This window comes from Heptranchias perlo, chromosome 20 (genome assembly GCF_035084215.1).
Source record: "Heptranchias perlo isolate sHepPer1 chromosome 20, sHepPer1.hap1, whole genome shotgun sequence".
Taxonomy (NCBI): Eukaryota; Metazoa; Chordata; class Chondrichthyes; order Hexanchiformes; family Hexanchidae; genus Heptranchias; species Heptranchias perlo.
The window spans coordinates 26,910,294-26,931,617 of NC_090344.1; the positions used below are offsets into that span (position 1 = coordinate 26,910,294).

At 43.4% G+C, this 21,324-nt stretch overlaps 3 non-coding genes across 3 annotated transcripts; all 3 read left to right on the forward strand.

The window, feature by feature from the left end:
• Window positions 1-415: 415 nt before the first annotated feature.
• On the forward strand, window positions 416-488 carry trnav-cac (transfer RNA valine (anticodon CAC)). Its single transcript has one exon. It is a non-coding gene; the product is annotated as a tRNA-Val (tRNA).
• Window positions 489-9,214: 8,726 nt separating this feature from the next.
• trnas-gcu (transfer RNA serine (anticodon GCU)) lies at window positions 9,215-9,296 on the forward strand. The gene has a single exon. It is a non-coding gene; the product is annotated as a tRNA-Ser (tRNA).
• A 9,255-nt stretch (window positions 9,297-18,551) lies between these two features.
• On the forward strand, window positions 18,552-18,625 carry trnat-agu (transfer RNA threonine (anticodon AGU)). Its single transcript has one exon. It is a non-coding gene; the product is annotated as a tRNA-Thr (tRNA).
• The last annotated feature ends 2,699 nt before the right edge of the window (window positions 18,626-21,324 follow it).

The following is a 21,324-nucleotide window of genomic DNA, read 5'->3' on the forward strand; positions in this document are numbered from 1 at the left end:
CTCCATGAATAGCTCTCCTTTATGGTCCCTTATCAGAGTACGGCTCCTACTGCCCGTTTAATGTTTACATGCCAGTTTATGTTGGCCGCCAGTTTATTCTCACACTCTCTCTTTGCCCGTCATTTCCTTTTTCACTTCCCCTCTGAACTTTCCATATTCAGCCTGGTGAATGAATGAATGAAAAACATGCTGGATTTCCGTCAGTCTGAAACAGAAAGTTATTGGTTGATCAATGGCGATTTGAACAACTATTCGTCTTTTTACTGAGTTTAATGAGTTTTGCGAAATTAATACAACAAACTATTTTGTAAAACTTAATCCCCTGAAGGGGACCCGGCCCCGTCTCCCAGCACTGAGAACATTTGGAGACGGCAACTATCTTCCGAGCATTTCGTATAACCGTTTGTACAGCAGAGTTTCCGTAGTGTAGTGGCTATCACGTTCGCCTCACACGCGAAAGGTCCCCGGTTCGAAACCGGGCGGAAACATTTTCAAAACGTCATCCACTAAAAATCAATAAATATGAAAACACGCAAGATTTCACTCTGCAGTGAAATATGAATAAAATACAGAACCGGTATGTTTTCCTTTCTCTGTCCAGTTTTACACACACTCAAACATTACACAGATACCGAAAATATCTCTCCCTCACTTCAGTTTCCTGCCCTGACTGTGCAGAAATCTCCTCTCAAAGCGACACATTGCGACTGGTTTTAGTTGATTTGTGAGAGATTATTAAAGGACCCTGAAGAGCTGCCTCGGTTAATAACTATAGTTCTAAACAGCATGGCAGCCGCGGCAACAAACACATCGGTTTTTCGAAGTTCGATGTTCCCCAGCTCCCGGATTGAGTGAGGCCACGACAGCAACAACATTCAGGCCGCCTGTCCGGCCCCGCTCCCTCCAATCACAGGTTGCTGGCGGAAGGCCGCAAATACCGCCTCAGACAGCGCAATACTGCCGATCCCTGGGAAACAATATACCACCGAAGCTTTGACAACACATCGCAGGCATCATTTGTCCCGCAAACATAGATACTTGCCAGCTGTTTCAAAGTTTATTGCCTGAACAAGGATTTGATTTCTGCACACTCAAATCACGAGCCGCTTATAGAAATCTCAGAGTCGACCGATTGAGCGACCCAGGCTCAATATACGAAAAAGATCCATTGTACAAATTTATGGTAGGACTCTGAATTATCCTTCGTGAACGTCGAACTGAGTTGAAGATCCCTTTTATAAAATTCTCAGTAACGTGTTGAGGAGAATCCTTGTTTCTGTTGAACATGATGTAAGAAACATGGACAGTGAACTCTTGAGTTTACAATTCTTCTTGTTTGTGCCAAATGTCTTCTCATTCGTTAGCACCAATTAAAATAACCCTTTTTCCAGTGGCTCAAAAGCTAAACTTGCCCCACACGGGAGCTGGAAAAGGCCTCTCGACCTTTCATGTATTAACATCTGTAAGCTGAATAATTTCATCCGTTACACAGTGACACCAGGCAGCAGATTTCCCTTCCAAATTTTCCCCACACGAAACTTCCACCCGATGAATATCCGCTTAACGAAAAGAAGAATTGTGTGTTTGGTTCTTCAGATTTAAAGATTTCGTACCGGCCCCTTTGCCATATCAGCTGACGCTAATCGCCCCCTCTCCCCCTGTAAACAAGTAAACTCGCACCTACTGTTGTAAGACGGAAGGCCAGATGAACCCAAGTGCCCACATGGGAACACTAAGAAGCAGATGCGTGACGGAACAGACCAGTTGTACCTTGAACTCCGGTCAAAATGTTCGGAGTAAAATGTTCGACTGTTCTCGGTGAGGCTGAAACTCACAACCTGTGCATTTCTGAAGCTGATAAAAGTGCCGCACGCTGACCGCTTGCGCTACAAGAGCTTCGTGATCTTTCTCCGATTTCTCCAAGAAGCCTCCAATCAAGATGCACTTCGATGAATATCCGCAGTGGCCTTTAAAAGCCATGGAATCTGAAACAAAACCCCAGAAGATAAGAACTTTTAATTATATTTTTATTAACTTAGGGACAATTTTTGATGGTACTTTAAGGAGGATTTGGGGAAAGTGTGAGACGAAACTGGGAAACTCTCCCTGGGCTGTCGGTGACTGAAGAGATGGGCGTTATTTCATTTGAAAACCGAGGCTCGGAACTTTCTGATGGAGAAGTGTGACAGAAGATTGTGGTTAGTGACAGTTGCCGGGAAATCTGGAGGAGACGGAGAAAAGTCAAAGTCACTGCTGTGACAGCTCAAGTGCTCTGCTTGTCTGTAATATTTAAAAAGTAATGTACAATACGGGACAAACCGATTTGGTATCAGTTATCAAAAATACTAAAAGATACGGGGTCAAACGCGGATTTGTGAAGAGGGAACGGATTGAACCGCCAGACCGAAATCATTCCACGTGAATCTGAAGTGTCTTGGTGAAAACGGCAGTGCGAACTGTTACATTCGTGTCATGACTTGAAAGACCCTCCAATTACCGACAGTATCTTTGAACGAGTTGTTTCAGCAAAACCGTGATTGAAGCCGCTTTGCATTCGTCAAACGTGTAGGTGAGGATATTGGGATTGATAAAGGTCGATTTTAATTATTTGAAATATCACTATACGTCATGACCCGAAAATCGACTGTAAAATCGAGTTTTTCCTGCAAGTCGTGAATTGAAGGGAAAGGTGCAACAATCAGATCAGGGAAACGAAGAGCTGAATAGGTGAATGAAACTTGCACGACTGAAAATCCCTGTTTGTCGGAAGACTTAGTCCCCAGTGGTGGAGAGGATTGGTATTTCGAGCAGTTATTCACCAGCCTCAATTTCAGTAATTTCCCGTTTCCTGACAATGAGATGAGTCGAAATGAGCAGGTCCAACGAGCCGGTCTGTAACACAGACCAATGATTCAGTGCAGCTCGTCACCCAGTCACTGGGCTCCATTATAGCCGCTCCTGTCAGCAACACACAAAGAGAAATTGTAAATCTGAAACAGAAAGAGATAATGTATAAAACTTTATATCTACCACCAGGTTTTCCCTCTTTTCGGCTATTTAAACAATCTGTTTCACAGTTTGTCAAACCCGAAACAGCCTCTGGGATTTGCTGATTGTAATTTCAATGGAAATTGGGACTGTCACTAAGCATCGGAACAAATATACCCGCTGAGGTTTCGGGGTTGTTACTGGTTTATTGATATCAGTGAGTCACCGATTTTAAACTAGCTGAGGGTCGAAACCTGAGGTAAGAGCCTGGGATAGACAAGAGATTCTTCAATTTATCAAGTTAAATTACACTGATTCCTCCAACACTGTACATCACATCCCTTAAACATTGTTACCTGTTACTATATAAAACTGGTGAGAGTGGAAATGGGAAATAACGGAAAAAACCTTCATTGTATCAAACTTATTATTATTATTATACAAACAATGTACAGCCTATTCCTTAAAAAGACTCAATGTAAAACCAGTCGCCAGTCCCAGACCCGCTGTGCCCGTGATGTGATTTGCATCCGATTCTGACTGACTTAGTATCAGACGCGCTCCCGTCAACGGTAAACGGATGGGGCCGGATTCATAAGAGAAAAATGAGGACCGACCTCCGCATAACCTGTCCTCATAATTTAACCATTTTAGCCCCGGTATCATTCTGGTGAATCTGCGCTGCACCCCCTCCAAGTCCAATATTTCCTTCCTGAGATGTGGTGCCCAGAACTGAATGCAATACTTTAAATGGGGTCTCAGCAGGGATTTATATCTGTAACATACTTCCCCCACTTTGAATGCCAGCTTCCTTGAGATAAAGGCCAACATGCCATGAGACATTCAGATTAATTTTTCACCCATTCCACTGGATTTTAGCGATTTCTGTACTTGGACCCCTAAATCTCTCTGCTCCTCCAAAGTTCCTAGCTTCTCACCATTTAGAAAATACTCTAACCTGTCTTGCTTCAGTCCAACGTAGATGAACTCACACTTTTCCATATTGAAATTTTGAACAGACTGGGGCTCTTCTGTATAGTAAAGAGAAGGCTGAGGGGTGACCTGATATAGGACTTTAAGATTATCCAAGGGTTTGATAGGTTAGACGTAGATAACGTGTTTGCATTTGTGGAGGTGGGGACTCCAAATCATTGAGGCAATGAATATAAGGTAGTCACTATTTAATTCAACATGGCATTCAAGAGGAACACATTTACCCAGAGAGAAGTTAGAATGTGCAATTCGCTCCCACAGGGAGTAGTTTAGGCGAACAGCATGGATTCGTTTACAGCGAAGCTAGAAAAAGAAATGGAGGAGAAAGGAATATAAGGGTTTGCTCATAGGGTTAGATTAAATGGGGATGGCGGAGGCTTGTTTGCAGCATAAACACCGGCATAGTCTAGTTGGGCCGAATTGCCTGTTTCCGTGATGTACATTCTTTGTAATTCTATGTAACTCCATCTGCCACAGTTTTGCCAACTCAGTTAATCTATCAATTTCCCTTTGTAACTTTATGCTTCCATCTACACGACTCACTGAGACACCTAACTTGGTGTCAGCGACAAACGTGGATAGACGGCCCTCTATTCCATTGTCAACGTCATTTATATACTGGGTGTCTGTCTCCCACCTTCTCACCAACTCCGAATCCATTTCAATAGGTTGCCTTAAATTCTACGCACTCTCATTGTCGTTAACAGTCTCTTATATGGTACCTTATCCAATGCCTCTGGAAGTCAATATCATATAACACCCATAGATACTCTATTATCTACCACGTTAGTTACACCTTCATAAAGTTCAACGAGTTTTGTTAGACTTGACTTACCCTTCACAAATCTATGCTGGCTCTCTCTGTTCAATCCATAATTATCCAAGTGCTCAGTCATTCTTTCCCTAAGAACGGGAACTAGTAACTTCCCCACAACAGACGTCAGACTAATGGGTCTATAATTTGCAACATCATCTCTGCTACTCAGCCTAAATAATGGAGCGACATTGACAATGTTTCAATCAAAGGAACAATTCCTGAATCAAGAGTGTTTGAATGATCGTGACTAAAGCATGTTCAATTTCCTCACCTATTCCTCTCAGTCCCCTGGGATGGTAACCATCAGGTCCTGGAGATTTATCTATCTTTAATCTAATTATTTTCTCCATTGCCATTATTTTACTTATATTGAATCCCCTTGAATTATTAACAGTTTTCCTCGTGTCTTTGGTATGTTAGCCTCGTCCTTTTCTGTGAAGACCGATGCAAAGTAAATATTTAGCAATTCTGCCATTTCCTGATATTCAATTACAATATCACCTCCATCTGACTTTAACGGGCTCACATTACTCTTAGTCACTCTTCTTTTTCTTAATATATTGGTAAAAACCTTGATTGTTGTCCTCATTTTCCCTCACAGGTTTTTCTCCTTTTCCCTGTTTGTACCTCTTCTGTTTGTTTTAGTTTCAGCACCGCAATAAACAATACTTTGCTGTAAAGTTCGGCTCAATAGTTCTTTACTGTCAGAGAGAGAATTGTCTGATCCCCTAATTTATTTAATGTAACAAGCACAAGCACACATAATCATCCGTGTATCAAAGCACTGATGGATACACAAAGATAAACACAGCGAGAAATGCAGGCAGTATCGGGATATACAGGTAAACGGACAAGCGAAATGGACAAAGATAAAACGGTCTGAACCCCAAACAGACAGTAACGAGTCGCTGATAGATATTAGCGAGAGGAGGTGGGGGCACACCGTAATCAATTGGCGCTGTGGCTTAGTTGGTTAAAACATCAGGTCTAGTAAACTAGGAGATCCTGGGTTGAACTCCCGGCAGTGCCTTGTGCAACTTATTATTTTCACCTAATTTGTGGAATTTAGCGACATAATAACACTCTGGAATTTGTATTTGTTCAGGTTTCAGGCGGAAACAGATATCAAGATGACTGCTCAAAAACGCCCTTTCATTATTCAGACAGACCTCTCATAGAATGTGTCTGTAACACGTTCATTTAAGGACACATTCTTGTTTCTGGGCGGTTGGGGTTGGTGTATAATTCACGATTTGAAGTTTAAACCCGGAAGTAGTCCGAATTTGGACCTGGACTTGTGATCTTGACCTGCGGTGCAAACATTTGCAAACAGGAAAATGAAAGTCCCCAAATCACACCACCTGAATCCCCAGGCCGGATGAAATATATCCCAGGATGTTAATAGAAGCAAGGAAGGAAATAGCGGAGGCTCCGACCATAATTTTCCAATCCTCCCTGGTAACAGTTTCGATACCGGAGGATTGGAGGACCGCTAAAGATGTGCCGTTGTTTAAAAAGGGAGAAAGGCGTCGATCTAGTAATAACTGGCCAGTCAGCCTAACCTCGGTCAGGCTGAAGGTATTCCATTAAATCTACACTGTACTTCCTCCACAGCCAATAATGGGAGGAGGGGACTGTTGACTGACAAGCCTCAGCTACATCAGGAGAACGAGACTGACCCACGCTCTCTCTTATTGCTGGGATGTGCTGCTTTTGAAAAAAAGGTGAGTGTCTCCATACCTTTAAACTAGCTGTCTCACTACACATGTATTGAAAGTGTATCGTAGGACGGTGTGTGAGTGTCTCCATACCTTTAAACTAGCTGTCTCACTACACATGTATTGAAAGTGTATCGTAGGACGGTGTGTGAGTGTCTCTATACCTTTAAACTCCCTGTCTCTCTGCACAGGCATTGACAGTGTATTGTAGGACGGTGTGTGTTTCTTTATACCTTTAAACACTCTGTTCCACTGCACAGCATTGGCAGTATATTGTAGGACGGTGTGAGTGTCTTTATACCTTCAAACTCTGTTCCACTGCACAGCATTGAAAGTGTATTGTAGGATGGTGTGAATGGGATGAGGGTCTGTGGAGCGAAGTGCAGCCGTTTGGGAGCAGCGCCCATTCGCGGGGTGAGTATTGCACGCTTGATTTCCTCGCTCCCTTCTTTCTTTCTCTTTCTTTCATCGCCTTCTATCCCATCCTTTCTTTCACTCTCTTTTCATTTCTCTTATTTTATTCTTTTTCTTTCTGCCTCCAGCACCTTTGTCTGTATCCTGTCTTTGTTCTCTCATGTGTCTCTGCTGAAAGATCCAAAATTCCGACCCGCCGCTTCTTCCAGCTTTTTTTCCTTCCACAATCATGGTCCATTTCATTAACACTTTCCTGTGGCCTTGCCGACTCTAACATTCACTTTCACATTCTTAGACCTTTAAGTTTGCACTGCATCGACCGCTGTTTCTCGGGGGCACATGTCCCGTTCGCATCAATGTTCATTTGTGCCTTGAAACCAGTCGATACATTTCGATCTGCTCCAGAGACAAGCTCAAAGAAAGCAGGGCTGGCATTCGGAAGTACAGCGCATATTTTCCGTGAAATTTCCATGGGGTATCTTGTGACACGGGTTTTATTTTCATGATCGTTGGCGCTTTTCCCCGAGGAGTTGATGTGCGGGAGAGACGGGCGGCGCGACAGAGCTGCGAATGACGGCTGAAAGGTGCACTTTTGGCAATCTGGGCGGTGCAGGAAGGTCGGAAATGTTCCGCTTGATCTTAATAGGTCTGTGGAAATGTCCGATTGAAAAGGAATGAGGAGAAATGAAAAGAGCGGGAATGGTGAAAAGGTGTCGATTACAGGAGATTGACCGTGAGCGAAAGGTCCTTTGAATGTCCGGCGCGGAGGGGATTTTGTTCGGAAACGACAGACTTTAAAGCGCGTGAGGAAAGTAAAGTGGGAGCTTTGTCCTTGGGTCAAATTGGGTGTTTTCAGGAAAACAGCCATTGTGAAAGCACAAAAATGAAAACAGAAAATGCTGAAAACGCTGAGCAGGTCAGGCAGCACCTGTGGAGAAAGAACCAGAGGGAACGTTTCAGCTCTATGACCTGAATCATCAGAACTGAAGGATTTGCCATGTGCGTGAGTAACTTCGCTGTCGAAGATGCTGATTTCCATCTCTGAATTATGTGGGCTCGAATCTTACTGCTGCCAGAATTTGTAGAGTTTTTCATTTTGGCCGCCTCACCAAAAACCCTTCTTTAATAAGAAGTGCTTTTCCGCATTGCTGGTTTACACCTGTTTGCACAATTCACCAAAGTCTGGGTTGCCACCCAACTGTTTCTTGGACGGAGGTGTTGGGACTGCAAGGGGTGATCTCGGCGAAGTATCAATCAATGTGCACAATGGCGCCCTGGTGAACCGAGTACCTTTTATAGTCAGTATAATATAAAAGATATGCACCATAATTATGAATTTCTTCTTTGCATCACACTAGGATTTATTATCAGGGAATGTACATGAGCAGGTCGATTTACGTCACGCTCCGGTCGCTTTGCATCGCCTCTGACAAATAGAATAGAATCAGAGAAAGGTCACAGCACGAAAAGAGGCCATTTGGCAGATCGAGTCCGTGCCGGCTCTCTGCAAGTGCAATCCAGATAGACCCACTCCCCCACCCTTTCCCTGTAGCCCTGTATTTTCTTTCGTTTCAAATACTTATCCATTTCTTTATTGAAGACCATGATTGAATCTGCCTCCATCACCCCCTCGGGCGGTACATTCCAGATCCTAAACACTCGCTGTGTGGAACAGTTTTTCCTTATGTCACCTTTGGTTCTTTTGCCAAACACCTTAAATCGATGATCTCTGCTCCTTGAACCTTCCGCCAATAGGAACAGTTTCTCTCCATCAACTCTGTCTGGATCCTTCATGATTTTGAATACTTCTATCAAATCTCCTCGTAACCGTCTCTGTTCCAAGCAGAACAATCCCAGCTTCTCCAATCTATCCATGAAATTATGCCCCTCATCCCTGGAATCATTATAGTAAATCTCTTCTGTGGGGATTCGTTATTAACATCGCCGAATCCCCCACCATCAACATACTAGTGGTCACCATTAACCAGGAATTTAACTGGACCAGCTACATAAATATTGTGGCGACAAGAGCAGGTCTTAGGCTGGATATTCTGCGCCAAGTGACTCACCTTCTAACTCCCAAAAGCCGTTCAACCATCGACAAGGCGCAAGTTGAGTGAGTTGGAGTTTCATGTGATGGTCATCGACCTGAAACATTAACTCTGTTTCTATGTCGAAAGATTCTGCCTGACCTGCTGAGGAGATGCACGTTTGCAGTTTCAGGTTGGCAACATAGCCAGTATTTTCATTTTGAATAAAGGTGCTTTCGCCTATTTCCATATGCGACGAGGTGGCCGAGAGGTTAAGGCGATGGACTGCTAATCCATTGTGCTGTGCACGCGTGGGTTCGAATCCCATCCTCGTCGTTATGATGTTTATGTTTTGTTTCTCTCATTCAGTCCACCCAGAAGGTCTGGTTGAAGTCCCATCCTTCTCGAAACGGCAGACGGTGGGTTTTGCATTGTTTGCTGATATCAGCAACAGTTCCTTCCAGGAAGGTGTTGAGATTGTATGGTCGCGAAGTATCAGATTGTACATTGGTGTCATTGTAAAAAGAGTAAATCTTATGGTCAACGTAAGATAAACTTATGCACCATAATTATGATTTATGTCCGGATCATTCCTTGTCTGTGTGTGTTTAAAAGGGGTGTGCTGTAAGTCCCGGATCATTCTGTGTGCGTTTTACCCGATTTTCTTGATACCCTTTTTCCTTCTGAACTGAAATGACGATCCTCTCTCGAGAAGAAGGTTCACCGCCTGCTTCGGGCAACTGGTAGGAAAAATAACAAAAACTGATGAGACCAAGTTCATTCTGCTGGGCTTCCATTCCAATCTCCGCACTCTATCCTCCATTCAGTCTCACCCCCGCCTGGATATTATAATCTGCGATATTCATAAGGGAATGGAGAAGCCGAATATCACGGTTATAATTTTCTTGGTTGCTTAACAATGAATAGCTTCAATTGCAATGATTCAGAAGGTAATCATAGGATCATAGAATCTTACAGCACAGAAGGAGGCCATTCGGCCGTCGTGCCAGTGTCGGCTTTTTCAAATTAGACCCACACCCCAGATTTTTCCCCATAACCTTGCAAATTAGTCCTCTACAATTATGCCCAATTGCCTTTTGAATGATCCAATGGAATCTGGTTCCACCATCCTTTCAGGAAGTGCGTTCCTGATCTTAACAACCCTCTGTGCGAAAATAATTCTCCTCAATTCCCCTCTAGTTCTTTTGCCAATTATTTTAAAACTGTGATCTCCGGTTACCGACCCACTTGCCAGAGGAAACAGTTTCTCCCTACTTGCTCTTTCAAAACCCCTCACTATTTTGAATACCTCTATTAGGTCTCCCGTTAACCATCTCTGCTGTAAGGAGAACAATCCCAGCTTCTCCAATCTCTCCATATAACTGAAGTCCCTCATCCCTGGTATCATCCAGGTCAACCTGCTCTGAATCCTCTTCAATGCCTTTTCATCCTAACGTTTGGTGCCCAGATCCGTACAATATACTCCAGCTGAGGCCTAACCACTGATTTGTAAGGATGAGTATGATTTCCATTTTTTATATTCAATGCCTCTATTTACAAAGCCACGTATCCCAAACGCTATCTTAACCGCCTTATCAACTTATCCTGTTTTATGAATATGAACCCCCAGGCCCCTCTGCTCTTGGAACCCCCCATAAATTGTTCCATTTAGATTATACTGCCTCTCCATGTTCTTCATCCAAAAGTGCATCACTTCACACTGATCAGCGTTAAATCTGTCACGTGACTGCCCATTTCACCAGTCTGTCCATGTCCTCCTGAAGTCTGCTATTATCTTCCTCATTACTTACTCCGTTGCCAACTTTTATATCATCCGCAAACTTCGAAATTGTACTCCCTATTCCCACATCCAAGTCATTTATATATAACAATAAAAGCAATAATCCAAACCCCGACCCCTGGGGGATTCCACTGCATATTTCTCCCCAGTCAGAAAAACATCCGTTCACCACGAATCTCTGCCTCCTGTCCCTCAGCCAATTACTTGCCCACGTGACCACCGGTCCTTTAATCCCACGTGCTTCTCGTTTTTGAATAAGTCTGTTATGTGTTAATTTCTAAAATGTGTCCTGAAAATAACTGTAATTTTATTGTTAAACAATGAGAATACAGATATTAAGACCGAGTGATCGATCGGGTTCATTCCCAGCACCCGAAGGTGACGGGACCCGAGCAGGGGAAATCCCATCTGGGTTTATATTTTCCGAAAACCGAGACGGAAAATAGCAAAACTCATCCCGTCGAAATCCAACAATTGGACGAAGATCCGACAGCCTTTTCCCATCCCTGGTTTGCAGACCTGGCCGTTCAAGGAAGCCGGATAAGTCCATTAGGGAGTAACACCTAAAGTGAAGAAACGCAGACAGAGATAGAGAGATACATGCAAAGAAAAATAGTATAAATCTCCAATTCTGTGATTGAGCAGAATTTAAGCTGCAGCTTAGAGGAAATTCGTCGAATGTCGTGAAATCTTAGAGGTTTTTGTAGGGCTGGATTATAAATTTATTTCTAAGAGAAGTAAACACTGCCTGGTAACTACAGCTCTTCTTTATTTGAGCATTTCACAGTGGCGGTGTGAAGTGATTTCGAACCCCCAGTGAATTTCAAGGCCATGCTTGACCCACTCTTTTAGTCACCCACAGGTAGCACGCGGCTGTCGAGCAGACTGCGCAGGCTTATCACAGGAACTTTGTCAAACTGCATGTTCTCGACACGTATCCAACGCTACACGTGCAGCCTGCAGCCGTGTGTGCATTGGTGGCTCAGTGTGGAATCCTCGCCTGCCGGCGGGAAACCAGGGGTTGATTCCAGGCCAATGCAGCTTCCTTTACCTTTTTGTATTCTGCACCCATGAGATCGCCTGAATTGGGATAAATTCATGATCCGGGTTCAATCTGTACAACTTCTTGAAAGATTATCTTCATTTCGTCTCCGTGTGTTTCGTGAACAAACCCTCTGCATTCTGTCCTCTGGTGCTCAAACAAGCTCTGCTGGAGATTAGTGAAACCTGCCTTTTACATCGCTGAAAAGATGTGAGAAGCCAATTGGTGATTTTTGACCAAAAACGGGGACACAACAGGGGTCATCCGGGATTTGAGCCAGTAAAACTCCCTGAGCGGGAATCAGATCCAAAGTCCAACTGGTAACAGAGCCGTGCAGCCAATGTAAAATTTCGCTGGCACGCAGCCGATCCGCATCCTTTCAGAACACCATGGCCATCCAAACTCGCTTTCTTGTACGATATACCATGCAGAGAAATATCAGGTTCTACACTAATTATTTCATATCAACAATATTAGTCACTCTTTATCAAATTTGTTTTGAATGTACGACTTGTTTTATCAAGTAACACTTTACAGAATGAATTACTCTGAAACGACATTGTCGTCTGTCTCGGTGTCGTCATAGTTTCCACTCCACCATAAGTACACTTTACTCAAATTGCTGCTTTCATTCACTATGAGAACGAAGAGCCACGAATGTGGAAACATTAGCTACGAATTAATCAGCTAGTTTGCACCTTTCCTTTTCCTACTTCCTCAGACTTTTTTTTCTTTACCCTTCTCTGCTATTGTTGCAGGATAGATCAGCCATCGCCGTTCAAGGAAGCCTGAGAAGTCCATTGTGGACAATACAGAGAGACAAGAGACAGAGACATGGAGAGATGGAGAGATGCAGACAAAGAAAATAAAGAGTATAAATGTCAGGTTTTGCAAACTAGCAGAATTTAAGTTACAGATTGGGAGAGATTCCTTCTTGGGTCTTGAAATCTTGCAAGAGAAGATTGGACACAAGTTAAAATCATAGGCCTCGCTGGAGAATCTCTCATTCTGGGAGAGAGATAAATGCGGTCAATTAACTCCAATTAACCTATTTCAGCACTGAAGTGATCTTTAAACAGCAGCTCTGCGCGCAGAATTCAAACCTGGGCAGGAAAACCTCAATTGAATTTTGAGTCCAACGCTTTAAACACTCGGCCACCGCAGCTGCAAACGGCATGTTCGTTCAGATCGGATTCCAAATGGACACATGCTGCTGTTACAAACGCGCGCATTGGTTGTGCAGGGGTCGAATTCTTACTTGTTACGCTGGAGACCTTGGTTCGATTCCCAATACAATGCAGGATCATTCTGGAACAATGAGGAACTGAGGAGCAAAAGTATACCATTTCGCCCCTCGAGCCTGTTGCGCAATTCAATGAGATCCTGGTTGACATGTATCCTAACTGCATATTATCGCCTCAGCCACATATCCCTAAATGCCTTTGGTCAACAAAAATCTATCAATTTCAGTCTTAAAATTGACAATTCAGTTCGCATCAACTGCCGTTTGTGGAAGAGAGTTCCAAACTTCTGCCTCCCTTTGCTTGCAGAGGTGTTTCCCAACTTCACGCCTGAAAGTCCTGACCCGAATGTTTCGGCTCTGTCCCCGAGTCCTAGACACGCTAACGGGCGAAAATATTTTTTTTCTGTTTACCCCACCAGTTTCCCTTAATATTTTGAAATGTTCGATCAAATCAGCACTTAATGTACTTATTTCGAGGCAAACCCGAGTTTATGTAATCTCTCCGCGTAAATTAAACTGTGGAGTCCAGGCAGCACTCGAGTAAATCGACGCTGCACTCCCTTCATAGCCAATATATCCTTCCTATGGTGCGTTGCCCAGAACTGAAGACAACACTCCAGGTGTGGTCGAAACAGATCTTTGTACAGCTGAATCATAATGCCTATCTCCTTGTATTCTAGTCGTCTAGATATAAAGACCAACATTCCATTAACCTTTTTGATTATTTTTCTACCTGTCCATGACATTTTAATGATCTATGTACATGGGCCCCTCAATCTTTTTGGACCTCCACTGTTTCGAGCTTTTCACCATTTAGAAAGTACTCTGATTTATCCTTTTAGGTCCAAAGTAGATGACCTCACACTTGACGAAATTCAGAACCATTTGCCACAATTTTGCCCATTCATTTATTATATTAATGCCTCTCTGTAATTTTATGCTTTCATCTGCATTGCTCACAATGCTGCCCATCTTGGTGTCATCGGCAAACTTGGAGATGTGCCTTTCTATCCCGTCATCTAATATCCGCCTGAATTGGGAAAAATCCAAATTAAGTTTCAATCTCCTCATCATCTTGAGACATTTTATTTGCTTCATGTGTGTTGCGCCGACGAAACTTCGGCATTCAGTCCACTGGAGCTCAAACATCCTCTGGCCACAATTCAGTTCTCCCAACAACAAAACTGAAAAGATGTGAGAAGCCAATAAAAAGTGGCTCGACCAGGATTTGAACCCGGGACCTCTCGTATATTACGCAACGAAACTCCCTAAGCGAGAATCATACCCCTAGACCAACGAGTCGCTGTTAGTTTCGCTGTGCAGCCAGTATAAATGTTCGTTGCGTCTCACAGCCGATCGGCCATCCTTTCAGACCACTTCTGTCCATCCAATCTCGTTTTCTATTTGGGTGGACAGCAATATCAAGTTGTACACCAACTATTTCCATTCACCAATATTAGCCTCCCTTTACCAAATTGCTTTCGAGTCCACGACTTGAGTTATCGAGTAAGACGTTTCAGAATTAGCTGCTCTTAAACTACATTGCTTGGGAGGATACTGAGAGTCGTGTCGATTTGTGGCACGCTCTGTTCCCTTTGCATTACATCCTACACATAGAATTGAATCATAGAAATGTTACAGCACGGAAAGAGGCCATTCGCGCCATCGAGTCCGTGCTAGCTCTCTGCAAGAGCAATCCAGCTAGAACCTATCCCCGAAGCCCTGCATTATTTTTCCTTTCAAGTACTTATCCAGTTCCCCTTTGAAGGCCATGATTGAATCTGCCTACATTTCACCCTCGGGCAGTCCAGATCCGAACCTCTCGCTGTGTAACAAAGTTTTTCCTCATGTCACCTTTGGTTATTTTGACAATCACCTTAAATCTATGTCCTCTGGTTCATGATCCTTCCGCCAATAGTTACAGTTTCTCTCCATCTCCTCTGTCCAGACACTTCATGATTTTGAATACCTCTATCAAATCTCTACAAAACCGTCTCTGTTTCGAGGAGAACAACCCCAGATTCTCTTGCCTATCCACGTTACTAAAGTCCCTCGTCCATGGAATTATGCTAGTATTTTTTATCTGCACCCCTCTCAGGCCTTCACATCTTTCCTGAAGTGCCATGTCCAGAACCGGACACAATAATTCAGTTGTGTTCAAACCAGTGTGTTATAAAATTTCATCATGACAGCTATACTTTTGTACTCTATACATCTATTTATAAAGCTCAGGATCCCGTATGCTTTTTAACCGCTTTCTCAATCTGCCCTGCCACATTCAACGATTTGTACACATAAACCCCTCTTTGTTCCTGTACCGCTTTTACATTTGTGCCCTGGAGTTTATATTGCCTCTCCTCGTTCTTCCAACCGAAATGTATCACTTCTCATTTTTCTGCATTAAATTTCATCAGCCACGTCGCCGCCCATGCCACCAGCCTACCGATATCCTTTGAAGTCTATCACTATTCTTATCACTGTTTCCGACCATTCCAAGGTTTGTTTCACCTGCAAATTTTAAATTGTGCTCTGTGCACTCAAGTCCAAGTCATTAATATATATCAAGAAAAGCAGTGATCCCAGCACTGATCCCTGGGGAACACCACTGTACAACTCTCTCCAGTTCGAAAAACAACCGTTCACCAGTAATCTCTGTTTCCTGCTCTTAGTCAATTCTGCATTCATGAAGTTACTGCCCCCTTTATTCCATGGGCCGCAATCTTGATGATAAGCCTACCATGCGGCACTTTATCAAACGCCTTTTGAAAGTCCATATACACCACATCAACTGAATTGCCCTCATCTATCCTCTCTGTTACCTCATCAAAAAACTCTTACAGGTTAGTTAACCACGATTTGCCTTCAACAAATCCGTGCTGGCTTTCCCTAATCATTCCACCCTCGTCCAGGTGACTGTTAATTCTATCCCGGGTTATCGTTTCTAAACGTTTCCCCACCACTGAGGTTAAACTGACTGGCCGATAGTTGCTGGGTTTAATCGTACACCCTTTTTTGGGCAAGGGTGTAACCTTTGCAATTCTCCAGTCCTCTGGCACCACCCACATATCTAAGGATGTTTGTTGATTATGGCCAGTACCTCCGCAATTTCCACCTTTACTTCCCTCAGCAACCTAGCATGCATCCCATCCGGTCCTGGTGGTTTATCCACTTTAAGTACAGCCAGCCGTTCAAGTGCCTCTGCTTTTTCAATTTTTAGACCATCCAGTATCTTAACTATACCTTCTTTGCTGAGACACTGGCAGCATCTTCTTGGGAAAGACAGATGCAAAGTACTCATTTTGTACCGAGGCCATCCCCTCTGCCTCCATCAGCAGATCTCCTTTATCGGACCTAATCGGCCTCTCCCCTCCCCTTACAACCCGATGAATGTTTACATGCCTGTCGAAAACTTTTGGATTCCATTTTATGCTGGCCGTCAGTCTATAGTCATATTTCTCTGTGCCTCTCATTTCCTTTTTCACTTCCCCTCTGAACTCTCTAATTTCGGCCTGGTGAATGAGCGCATAAATAAAGTTAGCATTTCTTTCAGCCGGAAACAGAAAGTTACTGGTTGATTAATGGCGATTTGAACAAATATTCGTCTTTTTTACAGTGTTTAATCAGTTTTGACAAGTTAATACAGTGAACTAATACAGTAAAGTATTTTGTAAAAGTTGAATTCCTGATCGGGAACCGCCTCAGACAGCGCATTACTGCCCATCCCTGGGATACAAGATAATACCGAAGCTTTGACAACACATCGCAGGTCCCGCTGCAAAGACACAGCTTGCCAGCTGTTCAGCAATTTGGAGCCTGGATAGGGAGTTAAACGCTGAACCATCATCTCACTACCCACTTCAGTCTGATACTCTACCGACTGAGCTACCCAGGCTCGATACGACAGAAGCTCCCATCGTACGTATTCATGGGAGGTCTCTGAATTATCCCTGCAGCCGTCGAGCAAGGGTGAGGTCCGTTTGATAAAATTCTCAGTAACGTGTTGAGGAGAATCATTGTTCCTGTTGAACATGATGTAAGAAACATGGGCAGTGAACTCGTGAGTTTATAATTCTTCTTGTTTGTGCCAAATGTCTTGTCATTCGTTAGCAGCAATTAAAATCACACTTTACCCAGCGGCTCAAAAGCTGAACTTGTCCCACACGGGAGCTGGAAAAGGCCTTTCGACCTTTCAGCGTAGTAACATCTGTAAGCTGAATAATTTCTTCCGTTGCACAGTGACACCAGGCAGAATATTTCCCTTCCAAATTTTCCCCACACGACACTTCCAACCGATGAATATCGGCTTAACGAAAAGAAGAATTGCTTGTTTGGTTCTTTAGATTTAAATATCTCGTAACGGCCCCTTTGCCATGTGAGATGCCGCTAAAAGCCCCCTCTCCCCCTATGAACAAATAAACTGGCACCTCCTATTGCAAGACGGTAGACCAGAGGAACCCAAGAGCCCACATGGGAAAACTAAGAAGTAGATGCGTTATGGAACATACCAGTTGTACCTTGAACTCCAGTCAAAATGTTCGGAGTAAAAGGTTTGATTGTTTTAGAAGATGCTCGAACTCACAACCTGGTCATTTCAGGAGCCCATACTGCTATAAATAAGTAACGCACGCTCAATAATTGTGCAACACGAGAGCAGCGAACAACCGAAAGCATCAGCGCTCCTGCCAAACAGCTTCATTTTCGGTCTCTCAATTATCACTTCGAGATCTTTCTCAAACAGAAGCCTCCAATCCAGATGCTCTTCGTTAAATAACAATTCCCGAATCAAGAGAGTTTTGATCAATCATGACGAAAGCATGCACAATTTCCTCACCTATTCCTTTTAATCCCTGGGATGGTGAACATCAGGTCCTGGAGATTTGTCTATCTTTAGCCTAATTATTTTCTCCATTGCCGTTATTTTACTTATACGAATCCCCGTGATTTATTAACAGTTTTCCTCGTGTCTCTGGGATGTTATCCTCATCCATTTCTGTGACAACTGATGCAAAGTAAAAATTGAGCAACTGCCATTTCCTGATTTTCAATTACAATATCACCTCCATCTGTTTTTAAGCGGCCCAAGTTATGCTAAGCCTCCTTTCTTTCTCTTAATATACTTGTAAAAACGTTGAGAGTTGTCCTAATTTTCCCTCACAAGTTTTACTCCTTTTCCCTTTTTGCTCCTCTTACGATTTTTTAGTTTCAGCACCACAATAAACAACACTTCGCTGTAAAGTTCGGCTCAATGGTTCTCCAATGTCAGAGCGAGAATTGTCTGAAGCCCTAATTTATGTAATGTAACAAATACAATCACACATAATCATCCGTGTATCAACGCACTGATGGAAACACAAAGATAAACACAGAGAGAAATCCAGTCAGTGTCGGAATGCACAGGTGAACGGAAAGGCGAAATGGACAGAGATGAAACGGCCTGAACCCCCAATAGTGAAGTGTCGCTGATAGATATTAGTGCGAGGAGGTGGGGCTACTGCATCATCAATTGGCGCTGTGGCTTAGCTGGTTAAAGCATCTGTCTAGTAAACAGGAGATCCTGGGTTCAACTCCCAGCAGTGCCTTGCACAGCTTATTATTTTACCTAATTTGTGGAATTAAGCGACAAAATAACACTGTGGTGTTTGTCTTTTTTCAGGTTTCAGGAGGAAACGGATAGCAAGATGACTGTTCAAAAACGCCCTTTCATTGTCCAGACAGACCTCTCATAGAATGTGTCTGCCACACGTTAATTTAAGGACACGTTCTTGTTTCTGGGCTCGTTGTGGTGGGGGCATAATTCACGATTTGAGGTTCAAAGTCGGAACTCGTCCAAATTTGGACCTCGACTTGTGATCTTGACCTGCGGTACAAACGTTTGCAAATAGGAAAAATAAGTCCTCAAATCGCCCCACCTGAATCTCCAGGCCCAGATAAAATATATCCCAGGATGTTAACAGAAGCAAGGAAGGAAATAGCGGAGGCTCTGACCATCATTTTCCAATCCACCCTGGCAAAAGGTGTCGTGCAGGAGGATTTGAGGATTGCTAACGTTGTACCATTGTTGAAAAAGGGAGAAAGGGATAGATCGAGTAAATACAGGCCAGTCGGCCTAAACTCGAGCTGAAGTATGAATCGTCATTGAGAAAGGCACGGATTAATCAAGGACAGTCAGCGTGGATTTGTTAAGGGATGGTCGTTTGAATTGAATTATTTGAGGAGGTATCAATGAGGATCGATGAGGGTATCGCGATTGATGCAGTCAACATGGATTTTAACGAGGCTTTTGACAAAGTCCTACAGGGCAGATTGTCAAAAATGTAAAAGCCCATTGGATCCAAAGGACATTGGCAAGTTGAATCTAAAATTGGCTGAGTAGCAGGAAGCAAGCGGTTGTGGTCGACGGGTGCTTTTGTGACTGGAAGGCTGTTTCGAGTGGGGTTCCATGCGGCTTCGTACTCGGTCCCTGCTTTTCATGGTACAGATCATTGATTTAGACTTAAATGTAGGGGGCATGATGAAGAAATTTGCAGATGATACAAAAATTGTTCCTGTGGTTGAGAGTGAGAAGGAAAGCTGTCGAATGCAGGAAGATATCCATAGAGCGGACAGGTGGAAAGAAAAGTGGCAAATGCAGTTCAATCTGAAGAAATGTGAGGTAATGCATTTAGTGGGGGTGGGGCAAAAAAGGCAAGGGAGTATATAATAAATATTGCAATCAATTTGCCATTTACACGCCCATTCTGCAAATTTACTAATGTCTTCCTTTATTATTCGCATTTTTCTTTGTATTAACTACAGCCCGCAATTAGGTGTCGTCCCTAAATTTTGAAATTGTACTTCCGATTCCCGTGTCCAAATCATGAATGTAAATTTTGAACAAAAGTGGTCCCAGCACCGATAAATTGTGAACAACAGTGGTCCCACCACTGATAAAGTGTAAACAACAGTGGTCCCATCACTGATATATTGTGAACAACAGTTGTGCCAGCATCGATAAATTGTGAACAACCGTGGTCCCAGCACCGATAAATTGTGAACAGCAGTGGTCCCAGCACCGATAAATTGTGAACAGCTGTGGTCCCAGCACCGATAAATTGTGAACAGCAGTGGTCCCAGCACCGATAAATTGTGAACAGCAGTGGTCCCAGCACCGATAAATTGTGAACAACTGTCGTCCCAGGAATTTTGATCTTGAACTGCAGTTGAAACTTTTGCACAAAAGAAAATAACGTCCCCAAATCGTCCCACGTGAATCTCAAATGCTTTGGGAAGAAGGTCAATAGAAACAATCAGGACTTTAAAGGCACCTCAACGACCTGAACTTTCGTTGAATGAATTGTGTTAGCCATTGCATTCGACCGTGAAATCGCTCTTGACTTTCATCTCACTGAAGCAGAGTGTGGCCGCTTTGCATCTGTGATCATGTCGGTGGCGTGTTTACATTTGATATTGATCGCTTCCAATTTGTAAGATTTCATCAATCGTCAGGAAAAAGAAACCGAGAATCGAATTGTCCCTCCAAGTGATGAACTGAAGGGATTGGTGATCCAAGCAGATCTGGAAAATGCGTGGTGCAATCGGTCAGGAGTTCCAAATCCACCCTCCAGCCACTCGGCAATTATATTGAATGAACTTTACCCTGGCCCAGTGTCGCCGCACTGAAATCGAGTATTTCTCCGGCATGTTTTTCTTCATAGTTGTTGGTTTAAGAGTGAAGACTGGCTGGTTGGATTTTCACTCCTACAAGCTTTAATCATTCATTTTTCACTGACTGCAGACAGTTGTTATATTGGTCGCTGCAATCTCAAAGTTTAGCCCAGTGAATTATTGGTTTAGCAGGTGATCTCTTCACCTCTTCTCGGTGGTGTTATGCGTTAGCGTGAAAGTTTGATGGTTCGAGCCCTTATTTTATTCTCAGGATTCATCGCCTCAAAGTTCCAGGGTTTCAACGCATATTTTGGAATCAAGAAAATGTACCGGAATCATTGCCAGCTGAGCACGGCTGATATTCTACCATTTACCCTGCGGTCGGGAATCAGGCACATGAATCATATAAAGGAATTGAACATTGGCTTCACGGTAATTACAATTCTCCTTGACAGACAAGCCCCCGAAAGGCCCGAAGGGAGGCCGCATTCGCAGCAGGAGAGCTGGTTCGCTGTGACATGGAGATTTCTGTAGTGAGCGAGACCAGACTGTTCCTATGTTCAGAGAATCAATTTCACACCCTTTATTTTGGAAAAGCAAAACGGTGGGGATTTTTGTCATAGCCCGATGCCTT